This window comes from Mus musculus, chromosome 8, assembly GCF_000001635.26.
Source record: "Mus musculus strain C57BL/6J chromosome 8, GRCm38.p6 C57BL/6J".
NCBI lineage: Eukaryota > Metazoa > Chordata > Mammalia > Rodentia > Muridae > Mus > Mus musculus.
Window position 1 is genome coordinate 56,890,320 of NC_000074.6, and position 23,117 is coordinate 56,913,436.

Consider the following 23,117-nt stretch of genomic DNA (forward strand, 5'->3'; position numbering starts at 1 on the left):
ATGAATTGGCTTTAGGGCAGGAAAAAAAACTAAAACAAAAATCAACAACAACAAAACCAACAACACATCATGCTTAAACATCCCTGAGTATAATAATGATTATGTAAATTACTATCATACCAGAAGAAAATATGTGTTCTGATAAAATTTTAAAAATAAATAAACTTGAGACCAGCACAGTGGAAGTGGTGCTTGCCCCCAAGACTAATGATACTCAGGCCCCAAATGGTAGAACGAGAACTAACTCCAACTCCAAGAATTTATCCACTGACCTACACATACTGAGAGAGAAAGAGAGAGAGAGAGAAAGAGAGAGAGAGAGAGAGAGAGAGAGAGAGAGAGAGAGAGAGAGAGAGAGATGCAGACACACTGGCACACAATGATATTCACACCCCACCCTACAAAATAACAGATTAAAATGTAATGAAAATTGTTTAATTAAAAAAAATAATAAGCCTGCCAGATTTCTGGGTTCAAGGCTAGCCTGGACTATAAAGTGAGTTCTGGGATAGCCAAGGCTATACAGAGAAACCCTATCTCAAAACCCAAACCAAAAATGAATGAATGAATGAATAAATAAATCTGCTTTTATTGAAGTGTTATTGAACTAGTAAACAAGATTGGTAAAATGCCAACCTTTACAATTATCATAATGACAGCTGTGGACACTAGCTCTAGATTCAGAGGAGTTAGTGATGGAGGGAGAAGGGACCCCAAAGGCCTTATCACCCACTCTTCTCTCTTCTCAACTGACAAATTCTGGGAAAGAAGGGTCATGGTGTTAAGGAGCTTCCATTGTTGAACCTAGCAGGCTCTAATGGTTAGTTCAAATCTTGGGAGCCCAGAGACAAGCGTAATTAGACCCTTTGGAACTCTAAACAAAATGTGAAGCAGTAAATAGGGCAGAGGCATGAGTGATAGACAAAAGAGAGAAGTGATGACCTAGAACCAAACAATGCAGTGCACTCGTGCAAAAACTGTGAAAGAACAACATTTACTAGTAAAAATAAGTTCTCTTAATAAAATGATAAATTGAGGATTTGAAGTCAGGCCTGCAGATTGCTATGTGACAGAAAAGATGGTTCCCATGAAATGTAGCCATGTGTGCCATCTTCTGTTCCATCCCTTCCTGTTTATCATGTGCTTTCTCCAACCATTGTGCTCCCCACATCTCCTAACTTAGAAGTGATTTTAGACTGAATACTGGGGTGGGCAACATTTTGTGTATGTACTGTTCCCAGGAGACCTGCATGGGTTTTGTATATATCCGTCTCTGTACGTTATGTTCTCTAAGTACACAAAATCACACAATCAATCAACTTTAATTGTGGTACATCCAAGATAAAAATCTTATGAACAGATTATTGACAATGCATCATAAGGAGAAGGAGAGGTCAGCAAACATTTGTATCAAATTCCGGTATTCTTAGAGGGAATAAAGCAACTGGAGCAGAATTACCTGAAGCCGTGGGCTGAGGGAATGCAAGTTAGTTTGGGATAGTTTACTCAAATAGAAAATGCTTAAGAGGACTGTGGATATTGATACAATTGTGAACTATTTTGTAGTTGACTTACACAGGAATAGTGTATAACCATGTTTCTAAACCCCAATGTACTCTAAAACTATCATGGCAGATTTATTTTTATTTTTATTTTTTATTTCTTTCTTTTTCCCTTCCAGTTTCCATCTTCAGACAAACGTAATCAGCAAGTTCCAGCTACACGCTAATCTTGATTTCTACGGAGATTTTCCAGAGTGTTTCTTCTCCATGGCACAGCTTGGGGACCACTGAGCTGGGGATGTTTGGGAAACCTTTATCTTTTTCATTGTTCTCCTAGTACTTTGTTTCTTTTTCTTCTTTTTCCCTCTTAGAATTTTCACAATGTAGCTTGTATAGTCACTATTTTTCTAGGACTTATCTCTGGATTGTTCATATATTTCCTAAAGATAGAGACAATGGTATTCCCTCAACTGCCGGCCAGGATTTAATGATAGCAGAGAGTTAAAAATAAGTTGAAGTGAATTCTGATCACGGTTCGTTTTAGTGCATCTTTGGATTCCTACTCAAGAGCCACTTGACATCAATCTCTGAATTAGGGGAAAAATGGTAATTGGAAGAGACCTGAGCAGAGTGAAGTTAAGGGTAAAATGGGTTGTTTACCAAAAAACTACCTAGAAAACTCTCAAAGAGCAACAGCAACAACAACAGCCAAAACTTCATCTAAAAAAGCCTTTATATTGGGATCTTTGATTTCCTTCTTTCTCTCAGTCAAAACTAGAAGGTTGGGCAAGATGAAAAGTGCTTGTGAGATCAGAACATTCAAAGCTGTTTGTGAGAAGCCTGCGTTGCGTGTGGTCAGCAAGCTCAGAGCATGTGTGTGTGGCCAAGGATTTCTTTAGGAATACACCCTGAGAGGAAGTTAAGACTGAAGCCATTCTGAAGTATAATTAATACAGCTCTCCTCACACAACAATGAAGAACATGGGACTGTTTCTGGATAGATCTGTTCTACACTGAAAATCATGTTACTACAGCTTCATCATCTACTCAGCTCCATCAAAAAGGAGAAGCATACTAGAGGATTTCTAGAACTCTGTTTTAAGTTTTTCAATTTGGAGTTTACTGGTGTGTATAATTTTAAAGAATTTTCAAGAGGTTTTTTTTGTTTGTTTGTTTTTTGTTTGTTTTTGTTTTTGTTTTAAGCCAGTAGTTCCAAAAATAAGAAAAAGCCTATAGAAGTGGGCTTCACTTTTAACATATAAACTACATCTTTAAAAATTGTACATAGTAAATATGATCAAGCCCCTTTAACAGTTTTAAAAAATATAATTACAACTACAAACTTATTTGAATGGCCATGCAACTTCAGTGGAAGCAGGAAAATGTTACAAAGAATTTAAACATGCCAATTCTAACAGTGCACTCAACATTATCCTGCAATGTCTTCCCAGACTACACTAATTTTTCAAACCTCAGGCAAAGGTAGACTAATTCTGAGAGTCGTTCAAGCAATCACTCCTGTATTAGTTCCAACGTACAACACTATAAAACTGTAGGTAGGGAGAGGGGAGGAGAAAAAGTACTGATTTTAAGTATACCGGGAGGGACTCTTAGCTCAGGAAATGTAGCATTTCTTTGATTTTTAATTGTTCCTGCATTACTTGTGAATGTGACCACGTGTCTCTTTTATGCTATTATGTTGTCAGGCTTCTGATAATGGCGAGGAATGTTTGTTTAGACTGTGTAGCTCTTCACTTTAATTCACTCTGGCTCCAGCATGACATGTTAAAACTGCTATCAATGGAAAATCCAAATTTCCCAGAAAGACTTAAAACAACAGCCACCCTGTGAACTGAAATTATCTCCTGTTGAGGCTAATTACCTTCGTTCTCTTAGGAAAAGCCTCTCTGGAACTCTGCTGCCTTAGTGACTCTTTCTGTGGTGAATGAAGTCACATATTTTCTGAGGATTCGACTGTGACTTCTAGTTCTGGCCATGGTGAGCAGAAAGCCTGGAATGTCAGTCACATTGTGCAATCCACAACATAGCACATAATATAACTGTCTTGTAGTGATACAGCCTGTAACTAGAGAGTTCTCCTGAGAAGAATGTGGTTTCTAAAGAAAGGGGGTTGCTTAAGACATTAATAAAGCAACTAGAATTGCTAAATAAAATTTATTAATTTGAAGACATATAATTGATAACGTCTATGACTTAAATAAATAATTGTTTTTCTTTTTTCTATTGCTCAAAACATAACTCAATCTAAAAGTTAGTTTACTGTGTACATGATTTCCTGTATAAAATGTTAGTCAGGAAGGAAGCTCTGGTCATAGTTTGTGAATGGTTCAGTTTAGCGTCACAAGACAATTAGAACTGGATTTTTTCTGTACATATAAAATAGTTTACTTTAGGTCAAATTCAATTCTATTTAAATAAACATGAAATAGCCAATTATTTCTGGAACACAGGTTTGAGCATCTTTTAGTCTTCATACTTCACCATCATGCTTCAAATGACATATTGTAAATTGAGCAAACAGGATCTGTGCAGTATAGCCACTCACAGTTGAAATATATGCAAACGCTAAAACACAAGATTCTTTACTCTGGTATCAAAGTTTAACTCACACATTTTGCTGCCTTCTCTATAAGTAAGTTTGTTTGATAATTAGTACTTATTCGATAAATATTCAATCTTCAAATCCCTTTTCAATATTCAAAATATTTTGTTTGTGTGTTTGCTTGATTGCTTTTATGTTTATTTGTTTGTTTGTTTGTTTTCAAAACAGGGTTTTACCATGTAGCTCTGGCTGTCCTCGAGCTCATTATGTAGACCAGACTCAAATTCACAGAGATCCACTTCTTTGTGCCTCTAAAGAAGGGGGACTAAAGGTGTGTACCCCTACTCCTGAGTGACCAAAATACTGTTAATTATCAACTGGCAAAGAAAACTGTAACTTTTGACCTATACTTATGGAAATACAGAAATGTACACAAATGGGAAGTCAACTTTAGTGGGTATTTTCTGGCTAACCTCATCAGCTAGATGATACAATGGCTATGTACATTACTATTTTAGACTAGTATAGTAACAGACACAAAGACACAAAGCAGAAAACATGTTACAAAAATGTAAGTATGCCAAATTGTTGAGAACTCAACAATGATATGGGGGTTGGAGGGGGGGTAGTCTAACACATTAAATCAATGTTTTTGTTATAGTTTATTTTTATTGCATGAATGTTTTGCCTACATGTATGTATACGCACCACACACATGCATCTTATGTGCGGAAGTCTGAGAAGGGGTTAGATCCCCTGGAACTGGAGTTATAGGTGGTTGTACGCAACCATGTGGATGCTACGAACTGAACTCAGGTCTTTCACAAGAGCAACAAGGGCTCTTAATCACTGAGTCATCTCTCCAGTTCTATCAATAGCATCTCTATAGGGAGTCTAATTTATTTATCTGTGTGTGTGTGTGTGTGTGTCTGTGTGAATGTCTGTGCACAGGGATGTGATAAGAAACAAATTCTTATAAATTTCCCTTGAACAATCCTAGCAATAAATTTAAATTCTTTGAATAAATTTAATGAAAATTATATATGTATAAATGGCAGAGACTATAGCCTATGAATATTCTGTGTTGAAACGTCCCTGTCCCAGTTGCCATCCACATACATACCTTGGACTCTTTCTTCTGCTCATGATCCATAATCATCACCAGGGTATGGAGAGCTGTCCCCAGATTCCCACAAGGGAACTTTGTTTTTGTTTGTTTGTTTGTTTGTTTGTTTGTTTACAGTGATAACTTGCAACTTTCCAACCAAGGTTTTCATAAGAGGGTTAGTTTATCTCGCATTTTCAATAATGAGCCTCTGATGTCTGTGGATCTACATCTCCTTACTGTCCAGAGAGTATTTGTTCAAACACAGCAAGTGTTTTGAATAAAGAATCACCTGTAAAACAACTCCCAACAGTTACTGTGGATACATGTTACTCTAAAGTTTACCAGTTTAAAACAAGCAATATTTAGATACTGTGAAGTTTTGGGGGGCCTGAATTCCAAGAACGGCTTAGTTAGACATTCTGCATATTTCGTCTCAGAGTTTCTCAGGGAACTGTGATCAAGGTTTCAGCTGGGGATTGATTGCAACCTGAGAATTTTTTTCAAGTAAATTCATACATTTCTCAGTGAAAGCGTCTTACAATATGGCCCACTTCTTATGACTGTATAAGTGTCCCTACTAAAGATCTGGCATCCATCAATATGACCCAAGAGGAAGAAAACTGTTTCAATGTCTGTTATGACTCAGCAAAATTCAAGTTCTACAGTCATTTCCGTAATATTCCACTGGTTACATAGTATATACTGGTCACCTATATTTGAAGTGAGAACAGACTCAGCAAGCTTGGATACCATAAGTATGTCATTGGGAACCATTTTAAAAGTTGCCTGAATGACTTCTTCAGTACAGAAGTCATTTTGGGGGGCAGGGGATAGAGTCTCTAAAACTTAGGGGTTTTGTTGTTTGCTTGTATGTTTTCTTGAGAAAACTACTCAAAATCAAAATTTCACTCTGTTCATCAATTTCGCTGTATTAGTAACTTAAGTAATAGTTTGGTTCTACTTTTCTATTTCTTAAGTAGTTCCTAGAAGAAAGTATAAATATAGTTTAACTTCCACAGTTGGCACAAATCAGCAAACTAAGCAGAAACTATACGTCTTTCATGACTCATGACCTGCAATTTTGACAGGCTTTGAAGACCACTTCTGCTTTCTTCTATTGTTCAAACAAGAATTTTTCCTATTTAGAAAATTACTTAATAATTTAGAGACAAAGTGTGCACAAGCAAAACTCAAATGTTATATTCAATCAATTTAAAACTGAATGTCTGATAATATCCCTATATTCAATCTTTGCTTATTATAGACATTAACAATGCAAAGTCAAACCCACATCTTCATATGCATATCACACTATGACACCATTTTTTGAGCATACGCTAATAATGAGGTACAGAAATGAGATATAACCTGTAAAAACTTCATGAAACTGCAACTTGGGAAAACACCAAAAATATATATTATCCTTGCGTTAAGTTATTGAATATTATATTTTGCACATGGCTCTTACATTTGAATCACACAAACAAAACAAATGGCTAGAACTTACACATATATATCAATGTACTGACTTTATGCTAGGTGTTTCATTGTTTTTTACCAAAGAAGCCCTAATTAATTAAGGCCAAACTTAAGGGGAGGGGGATTTATTCCTCCTTCCAATGACACGTGGGAAGCTAAGATTTCACAACCATCTTTAGTCTGTGAGAGTCATAGATAAGGACTGGAATAATAATTCTCTTACTGGATAAAAGATAATTTCTTTTAGAAGATAATTTTTAACACTGTTTAGTGCCCACATCTTTTAAACACCTCTACTGCTTTTTACCTATACTTTAGAATGGTTTAAGTCTCCTCCTCCTCCTCCTCCTCCTCTTCCTCCTCTCTTCTTTCGCCTGACTCCCCTCCTCCCATTCCTCCTCCTCTGTCCTCATCCTCCATTTCCCTTTATCTTCCCTTTCCTCCTCCTCTATCCCTTAGTCCTCCCTCCCTCTCCTCCTCTTCCTCTTTCCTCTGGTCCTCCCTCCCTCTCCTCCTCTTCCTCTTTCCTCTGATCCTCCCTCACCGCCTCCTTGTTTTTTCTCCCTGTTCGTTGTTCTTGATGCTGGGTGTTTTGTTTTTGATGGCTTTGTTTGTTTGTGTTTGACACTAATATTCCAGTCTGTGCTCACATTTGCAATACCTTCTCAGTTTTCTGGAGTTTTGACATTGCAAACTTGGGACACATATCTAACTTCTTGCTCTACTCTCTTTTCCCAAAAGTAGTTTCTTAGTTTTACATTAGGATTGATTTTTCAGAAATAGTGAATTATTTGGGGTCTTTAGAATCTACAATGCTTCTAGCATAGAAAACAATTTTACTAAATTTCACTAGGATACAAAATTGGCAATATTTTAGTTCTCTAAATCTTATCAAAATTCAATTTCTGTTCTTTGCTTACTTTCCATCAGTTTCCTAGACTTTTCTGGATAATTTCTCAGTCAGTTTTCTCTTGGCATCTCTTCATCTCACTAATTACATTATCTATATAACTCTCTAACTAAGTCCCTTTTTTGTCTATAAAGACTTTACCTGTACCTGAAGATAGCTATTTTTCTAAAATTTCAGTATGCTGTCTTCTCAACAACTGTATTAAGTCTTGTTAGATATAAACACTGTTATGATAACATAATCTAACTATGTAGGTTCCATTTGTTAGACATTTGTTTTCATGTTCTTTTTTTTTAGAATAGTTCTTAGTGAACAATAGAGAATGAGTATTTTTTGAACAGAATCAAATGTATTCTGTTTATTTATTTTATACCCAACTCTAGAGTTTATATATATTATAGTATGGAAATGATATTCATAGAAATATTTTATATTGTTCCTAATTTAAATTTTACAATATAAAATTATAACTATTGAAGTATGTTTTGTTGGAAATAGTATTTTTAACTAATACATTTATTTTTATTTTATGTGCATTGGTGTTTTGATTGCATGGATGTCTGTATGAGGGTGTCAGATCCTGTGAAACTGAAGTTAGAGACAGTTGTGAGCTACCATATGGGTGCTTGGAATTGAACCCAGGTCCTCTGAAAGAGCAGCTCATAACACTGAAGCATCGCTCTAGGCCACAGAAGTATAATGTTTTTGATTGACTTATGAAAGTAAGTATAGGTGACACATAATATGAATAGTCCAAAGTGGCACAGCACTTTTATAGCTATGTAGAACCACTTTTCAGTTTCCCTTTCATACTTCAAATGTACTCAAAAGCCATATGGAGGTGTTGTTTCTTCTTTTTTTCCAATGTTAGTAAATAAACAAAAATGACTTCTCAATTCACTCTTCCTCACAGGTCTGGAGTCTAACTAGTTTGGTGGTGCTGAAGAAGTATCTCCACAGGATAATGTTTGCACATGGAAGAAAGTTGGAATACTTAACAGAATGCAAAACAACGGAGAAGGGGTGAAATAATAAAAATGTTTAAGAATTCACTTGTTTGCCTTGTTATATATGTTCCTGTGTGCCTGGGTACCAAATGTGCTCAGGTGTCCTCAGGAGCCAGAAGATGCAAGAGCACCACATGGTGTTGGGAATTGAACTTTGGTCCTATGCAAAAACAAGGACTTTTAATTTGTAAGACACCTCTCTAGCTGCTGTATTAATAAGTTTAATAAACACTTAGATAAGAATCTGTTCATTTTTTTAAAAAAATACAAATATCATTTAAAAGTCAGGTTTTGTAATTTAATAATTGTCATCTTCCATTTCTTGGTTTATAATTATTTAAAATTATAAATTATTTGGAAGGTAATACTGTATCAACACTTCTTTTGCAACACATGGGAACTTTTGCAAAATTATTTTATATCCAAAGACTTGGGTTTTTTTTTTCCTTCCAGAAATCAGCAGTGTGTCTTGTTAAGTGAAGCTTCAAAGTTGGAGCATAATTTTTTACTTGGCACATAAATAAATGGGTTAGCTGCCAGATTCCCCCACTGACTGAGTTTATTCTAACTTAGTAATCTGTTTTATTTAACTAAACCATAACTTTGAATCATCATTCTTCTGAAAGACAGAAACTGTCATGGAGGAAACAAATAATGTATCACAAATTCTTTGATAAAAAGGGATGTCGTTAACTTTTTTATTATTAATTTTATTCATTTGTATTTCAAATGTTATCCCCCTTCCTGGTCTCCTCTCCACAACCTCCGTACCCTATCACCTCCCCATTGCCTCTAACAGAGTGCTCTCCCACACACCCAAACCCACTCCTGCCTCATCCCTCTAGCATCCCCCTTTTTTCTGGGGTATCAAGCTTCCATAAGACCAACCTCCTCCCCTCCCACTGATGCCATATGAGGCCATCCTCTGCCACATATGTAGTGGGATCCATGGACCAGCCCATGTATACTCTTTGGTTGATGGCTTAGTCCCTGGGAGCTCTGGGTAGTCCTGTTAGTTGATATTGTTCTTCCTATTAGGTTGCAATCCCTTCAGCTCCCTCAGTCATTCCCCTAGCTCTTCCATTGGGGTCCCCAGGCTCAGTCCAATGGTTGGCTGTGAGGATCTGCATCTGATTTAGTCAGTTGCTGGTAGAGCCTCTCAGAATAGCCATACCAGGCTCCTGTATGCAAGCACATCTTGGCATCGGCAAAAGTGTGGAGGTTTGATGTCTGTGGATGGAATGGATTGCATGGTGGGGTAGTCTCTGGATGGCCTTTCCTTCAGCCTCTGCTCCATTTCCTTTAGACAGGGTCAATGTGTTAATATCTTCATTTCTTATAAGAACTCACAAATTCTAGCTTTATGAACATTTATTTTTACAGTGGTAAATCTGAATAGAAGCTGTTAAGTCTACAAATACACAAAGCACATGAGAGAATGTTTTCTACTATACTTTTATGTATATGGAATAGCTACACCATCATTCCACAAACTTTATCATCCCCCAAATAAATTATTCACCTCTTTGATTATGTAGATGATCATCAGTAATTCTCTCTCTCTCTCTCTCTCTCTCTCTCTCTCTCTCTCACACACACACACACACACACACACACACACGCACATGCACAGGTTCTTAGAAATTAAGTTCTATTTCTATTAATTTTTCTTTTTTTAATATTTTTATTAGATATTTTACTCATTTACATTTCCAATGCTATACCAAAAGTCCCCCATACCCTTCCCCCACTCCCCTACCCACCCATTCCCACTTTTTGGCCCTGGCGTTCCCCTGTACTGGGGCATATAAAGTTGGCAAGTCCAATGGGCTTCTCTTTCCAGTGATGGCCGACTAGGCCATCTTTTGATACATATGCAGCTAGAGTCAAGAGCTCCAGGGTACTGGTTAGTTCAAAATGTTGTTCCACCTATAGGGTTGCAGATCCCTTTAGCTCCTTGGGTACATTCTCTAGCTCCTCCATTGGGGACCCTGTGATCCATCCAATAGCTGACTGTGAGCATCCACTTCTGTGTTTGCTAGGCCCCGGCCTAGTCTCACAAGAGACAGCTATATCTGGGTCCTTTCAGCAAAATCTTGCTAGTATTTGCAATGGTGTCAGCGTTTGGAAGCTGATTATGGGATGGAACCCTGGATATGGCAGTCTCTAGATGGTCCAGCCTTTCGTCACAGCTCCAAACTTTGTCTCTGTAACTCCTTCCATGGGTGTTTTGTTCCCAATTCTAAGAAGGGACAAAGTGTCCACACTTTGGTCTTCGTTCTTCTTGAGTTTCATGCTTTTAGCAAATTGTATCTTATATCTTGGGTATCCTAAGTTTCTGGGCTAATATCCACTTATCACTGAGTACATATTGTGTGAGTTCCTTTGTGATTGGGTTACCTCACTCAGGATGATGCCCTCCAGGTCCATCCATTTGCCTAGGAATTTCATAAATTCATTCTTTTTAATAGCTGAGTAGTACTCCATTATGTAAATGTACCACATTTTCTGTATCCATTCCTCTGTTGGGGGTCATCTGGGTTCTTTCCAACTTCTGGCTATTATAAATAAGGCTGCTATGAACATAGTGGAGCATGTGTCCTTCTTACTGGTTGGAACATCTTCTGGATATATGCCCAGGAGAGGTATTGCGGGATCTTCCGGTAGTACTATGTCCAGTTTTCTGAGGAACTGCCAGACAGATTTCCAGAGTGGTTGTACAAGCTTGCAATCCTACCAACAATGGAGGAGTGTTCCTCTTTCTCCAACATCTTCGCCAGCATCTGCTGTCACCTGAATTTTTGATCTTAGCCATTCTGACTGGTGTGAGGTGGAATCTCAGGGTTGTTTTGATTTGCATTTCCCTGATGATTAAGGATGTTGAACATTTTTTCAGGTGCTTCTCAGCCATTCGGTATTCCTCAGGTGAGAATTCTTTGTTTAGCACTGAGCCTCATTTTTTAATGGGGTTATTTGATTTTTCTGGAGTCCACTTTCTTGAGTTCTTTATATATATTGGATATTAGTCCCCTATCTAATTTAGGATAGGTAAAGATCCTTTCCCAATCTGTTGGTGGCCTTTTTGTCTTATTGACAGTGTCTTTTGCCTTGCAGAAGCTTTGCAATTTTATGAGGTCCCATTTGTTGTCTCTTGATCTTACAGCACAAGCCATTGCTGTTCTATTCAGGAATTTTTCCCCTGTACCCATATCTTCTAGGGTTTTCCCTACTTTCTCCTCAATAAGTTTCGGTGTCTCTGGTTTTATGTGGAGTTCCTTAATCCACTTAGATTTGACCTTAGTACAAGGAGATAGGAATGGATCAATTCACATTCTTCTACATGATAATCGCCAGTTGTGCCAGCACCATTTGTTGAAGATGCTGTCTTTTTTCCACTGGATAGTTTTTGCTCCCTTGTCAAAGATCAAGTGACCATAGGTATGTGGGTTCATTTCTAGGTCTTCAATTCTATTCCATTGGTCTACTTGTCTGTCGCTATACCAGTACCATGCAGTTTTAATCACAATTGCTCTTGTAGTACAGCTTTAGGTCAGGCATGGTGATTCCACCAGAGGTTCTTTTATCCCTGAGAAGAGTTTTTGCTATCTTAGTATTAATTTTTCAAAGTCATGTTGGCTATATCAACTTGACTCAAGCTAGAGTCACTGAAGAGGTTGGAGCCTTAATTGAGAAAATGTTTCAGTAAAATTGAGGTATAGGCAAGCCTGTAGGGAATTTCCTTAATTATTGAGTGATGTGGAGGGTCAGATCATTGTAGATGAAGTCTTTCTTGGGCGAGTGCTCCTCAGCAAGCCTGGGAAAGCAGACTGAGCAAGCTACGAAGAGCAGAACAGTAAGCAGCTCCCCACCATGAACTCTGAATCATTTCTTTCCTCTAGTTTCATGTGGATTCCTTCAGTGACGGGCTACAGTGTGGAAGTGTAAGCTAAATGAACCTTCTCCTCCCTAACTTGCTTTGGTCATGGTGTTTTATCACAGCAATAGTGACCCTAAGAAGAGAGTCATTCAAAGAAGTAATAATTCCATCAGAAAAAGAAATCAGAACATATTTCTCGAATCAACATTGATTATATTATTTATATTCTTTTTGAAAAAAAATTAAACACTTGAGTAAAAATGAGTTACTAAATTGAAATGTAACTATTTAAATTTCCTTTTAAGATGTAAAGCTACATTTCTCATCAGGATTTTCTTTACAGAAGCCCCATTTTCTATACATTCACACTAAAGTAGCAAGAACCCTGAGAGTAGAGGGACATGTCTGTTTTTCTGGAAGAAGGGAGAAGAGAAATAAGCCTGTAACTCTTTAATACATATTGTGAAAACTTATACCCAATATACACCACATTTCTGGGGAAAGAATTTTTTTCAATGAAAGGTATGAGTATGAAATAAAAATTCTTCATCTATGACTGGAAGAGTTGACTCTGAATGTCTTCTTACCTCTGACTAAAATCTTTCATGTCCTAAATCCAATTAGAATTTTAACAAGGAGTAATATTGATAGGACCCTAAATTGCTACAGAAATCTAGCACATTCCATGTCTGTATTTATTGCCACCAAGTGCCATTTATAGCTTCTGTTCAACAGGGAAAGTGGACTACAAGTGCTGTCTGCCACAATGTTCATGAACAGTCTCTTCCTATCTTGTTTTTCTATACTTACCTTTGATGCTGGGTCAATGAGTTGGTGGAACTAAAATGTGAATCCAGATAGAGAAAATTCAAAGCATTGGGAAGTTATATGGACCTACCTTTCATATCTGTTCAATCCCTATATAATTGAGGATGATCTTGAATTTGGGATACTCAAATTTTTATGACTCTAATACTGAGATTATAGTCATGTGCTACTGTAACCAGGGGAACTATATCTTTTGTGGAGTTTTTCTCTTTTTCTTTGGCTGCTTTATATTTTGTTTTGTTTTGTGATACTGGGTCTCACATAGCTCAGGCTAGTTTCACACTTGTTGTAATGCCAAGGATGACCATGAATTTCTGATCCCTTTCCTCTGATCTCCAACTTTTAGGTACTGAGACTATAGGTGGGAGCTACCTACTATGCCTGGTTTTATATAGTGTTGGAGATAATTCCAAGAGCCTTATGCATGCTGTCAAAAATATGACATATAAAATATACGACATATATAATGTATATATGATATATATCAAGAGAGAGATAAAAATAGATAGATAGATAGATAGATAGATGATAGATAGATAGATGATAGATAGATAGATAGATAGATAGATAGATAGATAGATAGATAGATTAGATAGATTAGATAGATCTAGATATAGAGATAGATATGACCATATGATGTTTAACAAAAAGGAAGGCCCAAGTGTTGATGCTTCAATCCCACTTAGAAGGGGAAACAAAATAATTACAAGAGGTAGAGGGAGGAAGGGACCTGAGTGGAAGCAGGAAGGGGGAGAATAAAAGGGAGTCAGGATTAGGTATGGGAGGAGACAAGACAGAAGTCCAGAGAATCAAGTAGATAGACATGGCTCCCAGTTAGCAGTTGGGGCCAACCAACCCATCTCAAAATTTTAAACCCAGGATTGTTTCTGTCTAAAGGAAATGCAGGGACAAAAAATGGAGAAGAGACTGAAGGAAAGGCCATCCAGAGACCAACTCGCCTTGGGATCCATCCCAGGCACAGAAACCAAACTCTGACACTATTGCTGATGCCCAGAAGTACTTCCATGGTTTTTTGTATGAGAACAATGCAACGGGTTATCCTGTCCCTCCTTCACAGATTGTGTGTAATTACATGATCTTATCTTGCTGAATACCAGAGACGCAGATATAAATCACATATAAACCCAGACAAAATTTAGTAGAACTGTGCTAAAGGGAGCTTCCAAACATGTCTACTGTTGACTAGCACTTCAGGTTCTGGACGTTTCTTGAGCACACAGAGGCCAGGGATATACAATGGGGAATTTTTTATAAATGTGATATTGGTAAAATGTAATACTTAAAAAAATTTTTTGTATGTCTGTGTGGGTTTGTGGACATCAAGTGGAGGTACAGAAAGGTGTAAGCCTAGAAAGGTGTGCCAAATCTCCTGGAGCTAGGGTTCTAGGCAGTCATGGATTGTCCATGTGGGTAGTGGGATCTGAACTCCAGCCCTCGTCCAAGAGGAGCAAGTGCTCTTAACTGATGAACCATCTCTACAGCCCCAAAGTGTCTGCTTGTTTTACGTTTGCTGAAGCATTAAATAGATTTGAATAGTTAAGTTTATTCTAAAGACCATCATGCCTCAAACCTCCACTCTGTTAAGCAATTTGATGTCACTTCACAATTCCAGGCAATCTGAAGAGTATATTGTTTTAAGGATGCTCAACTCTTATATGGTTCTGCTGTTTTCTTGTGTTTGAGATGAAAAGGGATGAGCTGCCTTGGAGGTCTAAGATAATTAGACCTCTGAAAGCAAAGGGAAGGAAAGCCCTGAGATTTGCTCGTGAAAGTGTTTAAAAGCCCTAGGCTGTGAAATGATGGGGTGTGGTGTGCTGAAGAAAAAAACCTGTGTGGGTAAATTATGAGGCTTTCCCAGCCCAAGTAGCACTGATTAAGAGTTTATGGTCTGCCCACCAAGTGGCCAGATAGAGTCCCTGTGACCCTCACCACACACTTGGTTATTGGCATTTTGGCACCTTTTTGTGCACAGTGGGGGTGGGCATTCCTGACACTGTCAGCGGAGTAATTTTCCCATTACTCATTAACCTCCGGGCAGAAATTTAGCATAATCAAATATCCTTTTGCCACCTGATTTAAATCATCAGAGGACTGAACCTGTAGCAAAACAAGATGAAAACAACAGGTAGCAAAATGCTCCAGGGTTTACTGTAAGCCTTGTCAGTTTTGAATCTGTTACTTGTCATAGTTATTGTGTTAGCAATGTGCTAAGAATAAAATGAATTTAAAGCATGACTAGTGTGATGTAGGAGAAACGTGGTTTGTTTGTGTTTTTTTATTATTTTATTTATTTACATTTCAATTGTTGCCCCTCTCCTGGAACCCCCTCCTAGAGTTCTTCATCCCACTCCCCCTTCTCTTAGCCTTTGAGAGATACCCCACCCCCACCCCGATCATCTCCCTCTTTAGAGAATTAGGGGCATATTCTCCCACTGGGACCAGACAAGACAGGCAGTCCTCTGTTACATATGTGCTAGGGGCCTCAGACCATCCCATGTGTGCTCTTTGGTTGATGACTTAGTTTCTGGGAGCTCCCAGTGGTCTACTAGGTTAGTTGACACAGTTGGTCTTCCTATGGGGTTGCCATCCCCTTCAGCTCCTTCAATCCTTCCCCTAACTCTTCCATGGTGTTCTACAACCTCAATCCAACGCTTGGCTGTGAGTATCTACATCTGTCTCAGTCAGCTGCTGGTAGGGCCTCTCAGAGGACAGCCATGCTAGGCTCCTGTCTGCAAGCACAACATTGCATCAGAAGTAGTGTCAGGTTTTGGTGCCCGCCCATGGGATGGATCCTAAGTTGGGCCGGTCATTGTTCGGCCATTCCTTTATTCTCTGCTCCATTTTTGTCCCTGCATTTCTTTTAAAGAAGAACAATTTTGGGTCAAAAAATTTGAGGGTGATTGTCCCCATCTCTCTACACGGACCCTGTCTAACTGACTCTCCAAGTTCCCACTCTCCACTGTTGGGCATTTCGGCTAAGGTTATCCACTCTGAGTCGCGGGAGGCTCTCACATACTAGGTCTCTGGGAATTTCTAGAGGTTCCCCCCAGCACCCCAACCTCAGCAGCTTCCACTCATTCTCCTGGCCCTCTGGGATTCTCTCCTGTTTCTCCCCATAACTGATCCTGCCTCTTCCCCTCCCTCTACCCTCTCCCACCCGGATCCCTCCCACCCTCTGCCTTCTATGATCATTTTGTTCCTCCTATTAAGTGGAATCGAAGCATCCTCACTTGAGCCTTCCTTCTTGTTTGACTTCTTAGAATCTGTGGGGTATATGTGGTGTTTAGTGGAGTGGCTTTGCCTAGTCTTTTCTATAGTGAGAAAATATAATTACATCAAGCATCAGAGAAACTTTTTAGCGAGTAAATGTTTCTATTCCATTTTATTGCTCTGGCATCTCACAATTAATGCAAAAACACAATCATCTTTGTGTTGGTAACAGCATTGCCCACTCTGACACCTCTATCTTCTACTTGTGACTTCTCTGGGTATAATAATTACCTGAAAACATGGAAGAGATGCAGTTCTGAATACTTGCCCAGCTTTTCAAATAGCCAGGTCCTGGAAAAGGTTCCTTCCTGAGCCCTATTCCCTGCTCCCCTGATAGCAGGTGTGATTCAGGACCAAAACAGTAATACCATACAGATTTTATATGACAAACTGACAAGAACTACTAATCTTAAATTAAAATAATCTAAAACATCAAGATATCATTAAATTATGCCAAGTGAGACCTTATTTCTTAGATAAAAAAGAGTAAAAGGAAAATTTAATACATTGAAAAAGTTCACCTCCCATGGTTTTTATGAAGCTTAACTTATTTCAAGTTCATATAATATTATTAACAAACCTTCACACTACCTGAGTTATATGTAAAAAGCATCTTTCTTAACCCAAATACTTATAGATGGAGCTTGTATTTGGATAATGAGAGAATGAAATGGAACTCTGTGTTATGCCTCCAATGCAGGCATAATTTTTTATGTCAATAGTTTGTTCCATAATTAAAGGAATACGCCGTATTATGAGTTACCACAAGAGAGCCTCTGTCAAAGCTTGAGTCTGACATATCCCACATAGGCTTGTGTTTGGAATACTAGCTTTCCAGGGTAGAGCTGTTTCAGGATGACTTGAGGCCTATCTAGAAGTCACTAGGGCCCAAGACTCAGAGAGTCAGGCTCAGCTCCTGATTCCAAGCTTGCTGGTCTATAGTGATGTGAGCAGTGTTATCCACATGCTCCTATGACCATGAACTGAGCTGTGCCATCACCCCTTTCACACCATGATGGACTGAAATACTCTGAAACTGGGAGCTGAAATACCTTCTTCCTCCATTAAGAGTTTTTGTTTGGGTTGTTTTGGTAATATGCTGCAGTCACAGCAGCATGAAAGCAACTCATACAACATTTATTACATGTATTTGCTTCTGTGTTTCTGGGTCAGCCTGAGGATCAACTGCATCCTCTTTCTGAGAAGACGGTGGCACAAGGACAATTTCTGGCCCTTTCCATGACCAAGGAACAAAAGGGCTGAGATGAGGGAATCCAGCAAAATCTAGGATGACCTAGAAAAGGCCAGATGTTTGTCCTATTCTCCATCAATGTTCCCACTTTTTCTTTAGCAATCTTTACCTTTACCTTATCAGCTTCAGTAACAGATCGATTATAGAGAATTTATTCACATGGCCATTGTGGTAACTTTCAGATGCCACTCCGGCCACTTCTCAGGTCCAACCTGGAGACTTCCAAGAAAGTTACATGTTAAGGCTTTCCTCTGACTGATTAGAAAAGACAGCTATCTTAATTTCGACATGGTCATGTTTCAAAATCGTTTGATTGATCTTTCTAATGAGATTTGAATGGGGGATAGAAAATACCGTCTTTGTACCTCAATTCCCTTGAAGATTTAAATCCAAATATAGGCAAAATAAACTACACCTTTTTGCCCCTGCATGTTCCAACTGTAGTGTGAATAACTTTGTGAAAACAATTGAGAGTAAATTTACTATGGTGATAGTACATTTAGCCTTCCGTGTAAACCCAGAATCACATGAGCTTTCACCCCGGATAGCACTACTTTCCTTTACCTCTTTCTCTTTACCTCTAAAGTATGGTGGGCAGCTCAGCCTATCAATGAGCCCACCACTATCCTCTTGGGCACAGATGTTGTCTTTATAAAGCCCAGGCATAGAGATCATGACTGGGAATGTCGTATGCAAAGCTAGAGACCAGCTTTATGACTAAGGTATAAAACTAATGTAGATTTCCAGGCTTTCTGTCCTTCTTGTATTTTGTGAAGTCCCCAGATGACTGACAGGTTCATTGTCCCCCCCTCCCTGATCATGATGCACCTGGTTCTTGAAGACCATGAGTCTATGTCTTTGAATTTTCTGTCACCATCAGGGAATTTGTCACATGTGCATCTAAAACTCTGTTAGAAGATATTTGAGACACACTCTGAGATAACTTCATCAGTAGACAAGGGGCTATCTCTGATTCCCGGTTACTTCTTAGTTTTGTGAGTTTCATGTCTGTCTTATAGAAAAGCTACTTCTATCAGCTTTTCAGATTTTACTGTCTTCCAGCCTGATAATCACTTCTAAACTCCTCAGACAAAAATCATTGCAAGTTCCTTTCACCCTCATGACCACCTGGACAACTAACTGTTTGTTCCTCCTCTGGGTCAATCGTTGTTTTTTTGTTTTGCAGTCCTGGGATCCAACCCATGGCCTTGCATAGGCAAAGTAAATAAACCACATCTGCAGACTTCCTCCTGTGTTTCAATCACATGATTTATGCTAAACAATCCTAATATAGTTAATAAACTATCATAGATGTTTAGAATTTAACCATTAAACTATAGGATTTCATAGTCCTGAACGGTAGGCAAACAAAACGATAGAGTAGCCAAAGTAACTTCTGCCCCAGATCACTGTCAGGCACATAAAAGAACTCTTTTGTTTCCTTCTCCCATTTGTTTTGCCTTTTTACTAAAAATAATTTTTTGTACAATATACTATGATCACACTTTTCCTCTCTCCCAGCTCCTCCCAGCTCCTCCTCACCCCCCCACCCTGCCAAGAACCCAATTCCACATGCTTTCTTCCTCTCTTTAAAACAAGCAATGAACAACAATAGCAACCACAAAAACCAAAAACACAAAAAATTCACATAGGAAAGACAAAAAAAAAAAAACAAAAACAAAAAAACTCACAAAAACACAAAGTCAAAACCAAAATATGCAAGCAAAAAATAAATAGTGTCAAAACAAAGCAATATGAGACGAAGGGCTACAAAAATGCCATTGAGTTCTTTTTGAGTTGGCCATCCACTCATGGGCATTGGCATATCATCAAGGGTGGGTAATATATGTACCCAGTGAGACTCCATCATTAAAGTCTTACATTGTAAACATTGAACATCTTGAGCAAAATCTGTCAACATTTCCCCTTATAGAAATAATGATAATGACCTCCAAGTTCCCATTTATCTTTCCCCAAACTGTTAACAAACTATCAAGCTATCATAATCCTTGAGCTCAACTTTCCTTTTGTTCCCTAAAAACATCTGAATGTTTCTTGTCTTTTTTATAATCACTCTGTGCTTGCAACACAGATCCAACAACGAATGAAACATGCATAGCATGTATACACTCCTGAATTATCGCAAAATGGTAGCGCAGTTGGTACAGTAAAATTGATTTACTTAAGGAATCAGAGACAGCTAGAGCAAAGATCTGAAAGGTGAAAAATGAGGGCTTTATCAGCTAAAGTACTCAACAACAGACTCCCTTGCTTCATAAGTATAATGCCACCTGTCTGCATAATGTATCACTGGCCTTTGGTGTTACATTGCACGCCTGCCTATTCTGTCATAATTAAAAATCTCTGAGAAACCTAAAAGCTGCTAATGGCCAGCCAAGTGCTTGCCAAATGAAATATGCTCGCGAAAATGGGTTTTTGGGAATCATTCTATTTATAAGAGTCTAAAGGTGAAGTGGTTATCACATGGAGGGGTTTAACAGATGGAAAGGTAGCGATAATGTTCTATGATCAATGCACTTGAATATTCTACTTTCTAGATAATTCTATTTGCAGAGAACAGTTATGCTTTAAAATAGGGAGTTGAAGTGTTCACACATTCTTTACCTTTATGATAAGATAATTTATTTTCCTATGTAATAGCTTGAGTTGATTGCAGACTAAGTGTTCAATTATAATGAACTGTGATTCTAACTCTATGTTTTAAACTTATGAGCCTGGCAAAGCAAGAAATTAATTTATTCAGTCTACCACATAGCTAGGAAGGAGCTAAGCAAGGCTTTGTCCTTACCGGTAACGCCTCACAAACCTTTATTTTAATACAGTGAAAGACACTTACAAAAACATCTATCACATGCTGAGTTTTGGGGCTAATTTCATTATTCATAATATTATGGTATTATATAGTCTTTGCTTTTACATACATTTAGGTTAATTTTTAAACATGCATAGTAGCTTTTTGTTTCATCATTATTTATGAAATTAGAATGATCCATGAATTTTGTGTTTTTATAATTTATAAAAATAATTTCTAACATGCTTTTGCAAATAGATATCTTATGTATAAACTTATATGTGCTGAAAATGCATTTTTACTAATAAAACATTCATTTAATATGATAAATGAATAAAATTGTACCTTAAATATATTTTTATTAGTCTATGGGTAAAGATACATATCTCTAGAAGGTAGTTTTATATTGTGCCCATTTAGCAAAACAGCAGTAGTAATTTCTCCTGTGAGGTCCATGAGCTCTTTAGTCATGGGCTCTTGGTCAGATTTCCTACACCAGGCATGTGTTCCATCCTGCCGTGTGAGCTTTATATCCTACCAGAGAGCAATTGGTAACATTCATCCCACCATTTCACCCATGAACCTGTCTTGTCAGGCTGCTCATTACTGTAATTGCAGAGTTCCTAGATAGGTAAGAATGTTATTTGGGGTTATTAAATGGGGCTCAGAGCTGAACAAAGAATTCTCACCTGAGGAATACCGAATGGCAGAGAAGCAACTGAAAAAATGTTCAACATCCTTAATCATCAGGGAAATGCAAATCAAAACAACCCTGAGATTCCACTTCACTCCAGTCAAAATGGCTAAGATCAAAAACTCAGGTGACAGCAGATGCTGGCGAGGATGTGGAGAAAGGGGAACACTCTTCCATTGTTGGTGGGATTGCAAGCTTGTACAACCACTCTGGAAATCAGTCTGGCGGTTCCTCAGAAAATTGGACATAGTACTACTGGAGGATCCCGCAATACCTCTCCTGGGCATATATCCAGAAGATGTCCCAACCAGTAAGAAGAACACATGCTCCACTATGTTCATAGCAGCCTTGTTTATAATAGCCAGAAGCTGGAAAGAACCCAGATGCCCCTCAACAGAGGAATGGATACAGAAAATGTGGTACATTTACACAATGGAATACTACTCAGCTATTTAAAAAATGAATTTATGAAATTCCTAGGCAAATGGATGGACCTGGAGGGTATCATCCTGAGTGAAGTAACCCGATCACAAAGGAACTCACACAATATGTACTCACTGATAAGTGGATATTAGCCCAGAAACTTAGGATACCCAAGATATAAGATACAACTTGCCAAACGCATGAAATTCAAGAAGAACGAAGACCAAAGTGTGGACACTTTATCCTTTCTTAGAAATGGGAACAAAACACCCATAGAAGGAGCTACAGAGACAAAATTTGGAGCTGTGACGAAAAGATGGACCATCTAGTGATTGCCATATGCAGGGATCCATCCCATAATCAGCTTCCAAATGCTGACACCATTGCATACACTAGCAAGATTTCGCTGAAAGGACCCAGATATAGCTGTCTCTTGTGAGACTATGCAAACACAGAAGTGGATGATCACAGTCAGCTATTGGATGGGTCACACAGCCCCTAATGGAGGAGCTAGAGAAATTACCCAAGGAGCTAAAGGGAACTGCAACCCTATAGGTGGAACAACAATATGAACTAACCAGTACCCGGGAGCTTTTGTCTTTAGCTGCATATGTATCAAAAGATGGCCTAGTCGGCCATCACTGCAAAGAGAGGCCCATTGGACTTGCAAACTTTATATGCCCCAGTACAGGGGAACGCCAGGGCCAAAAAGGGGGAGTGGGTGGGTAGGGTATTGGGGGGGTGGGTATGGGGGACCTTTGGGATAGCATTGAAAATGTAAACGAGGAAAATACCTAATTAAAAAAATATGACAAAGTGCTTTTGTTTTTATACTCAATCAAATAAATATTTCAATTTTTAATAAAAAGAAAAAAAAAAGAATGTTAATGCTTTTTCTCCCAGTAGCTTACATAGCATCGTTCAGTACTATGAAAGCTACCTAGTAGCAAGGAAGCTTCCTAGTCAATACCAGCTTGTTTTGTTTTTTCATTTCTAGTAAACAAAGAGTTGTATCTTCAGACTCTTGCCATCAATATCTAGTGAGGTACCAAGAAGAATGACAGTAGCTTAATAGCCTATATTACTTTAGGTGTCTTTGGGATACCAACAACTTGAAAGTAACTCACATCTGGAACTGAGCTGTTTTATCTGACAACCCATGATTTGTGGGAGGAACATTTCGCTCTGTATAGGAAGCCCCATATTTTTGTACACACACACACACACACACACACACACACACACACACACACACACACTCACACTCACAGGGAATAGATAGATAGATAGATAGATAGATAGATAGATAGATGATAGATTCATACATACATACATACATACGTATGTAAATACATTATCTACTACCTGTTG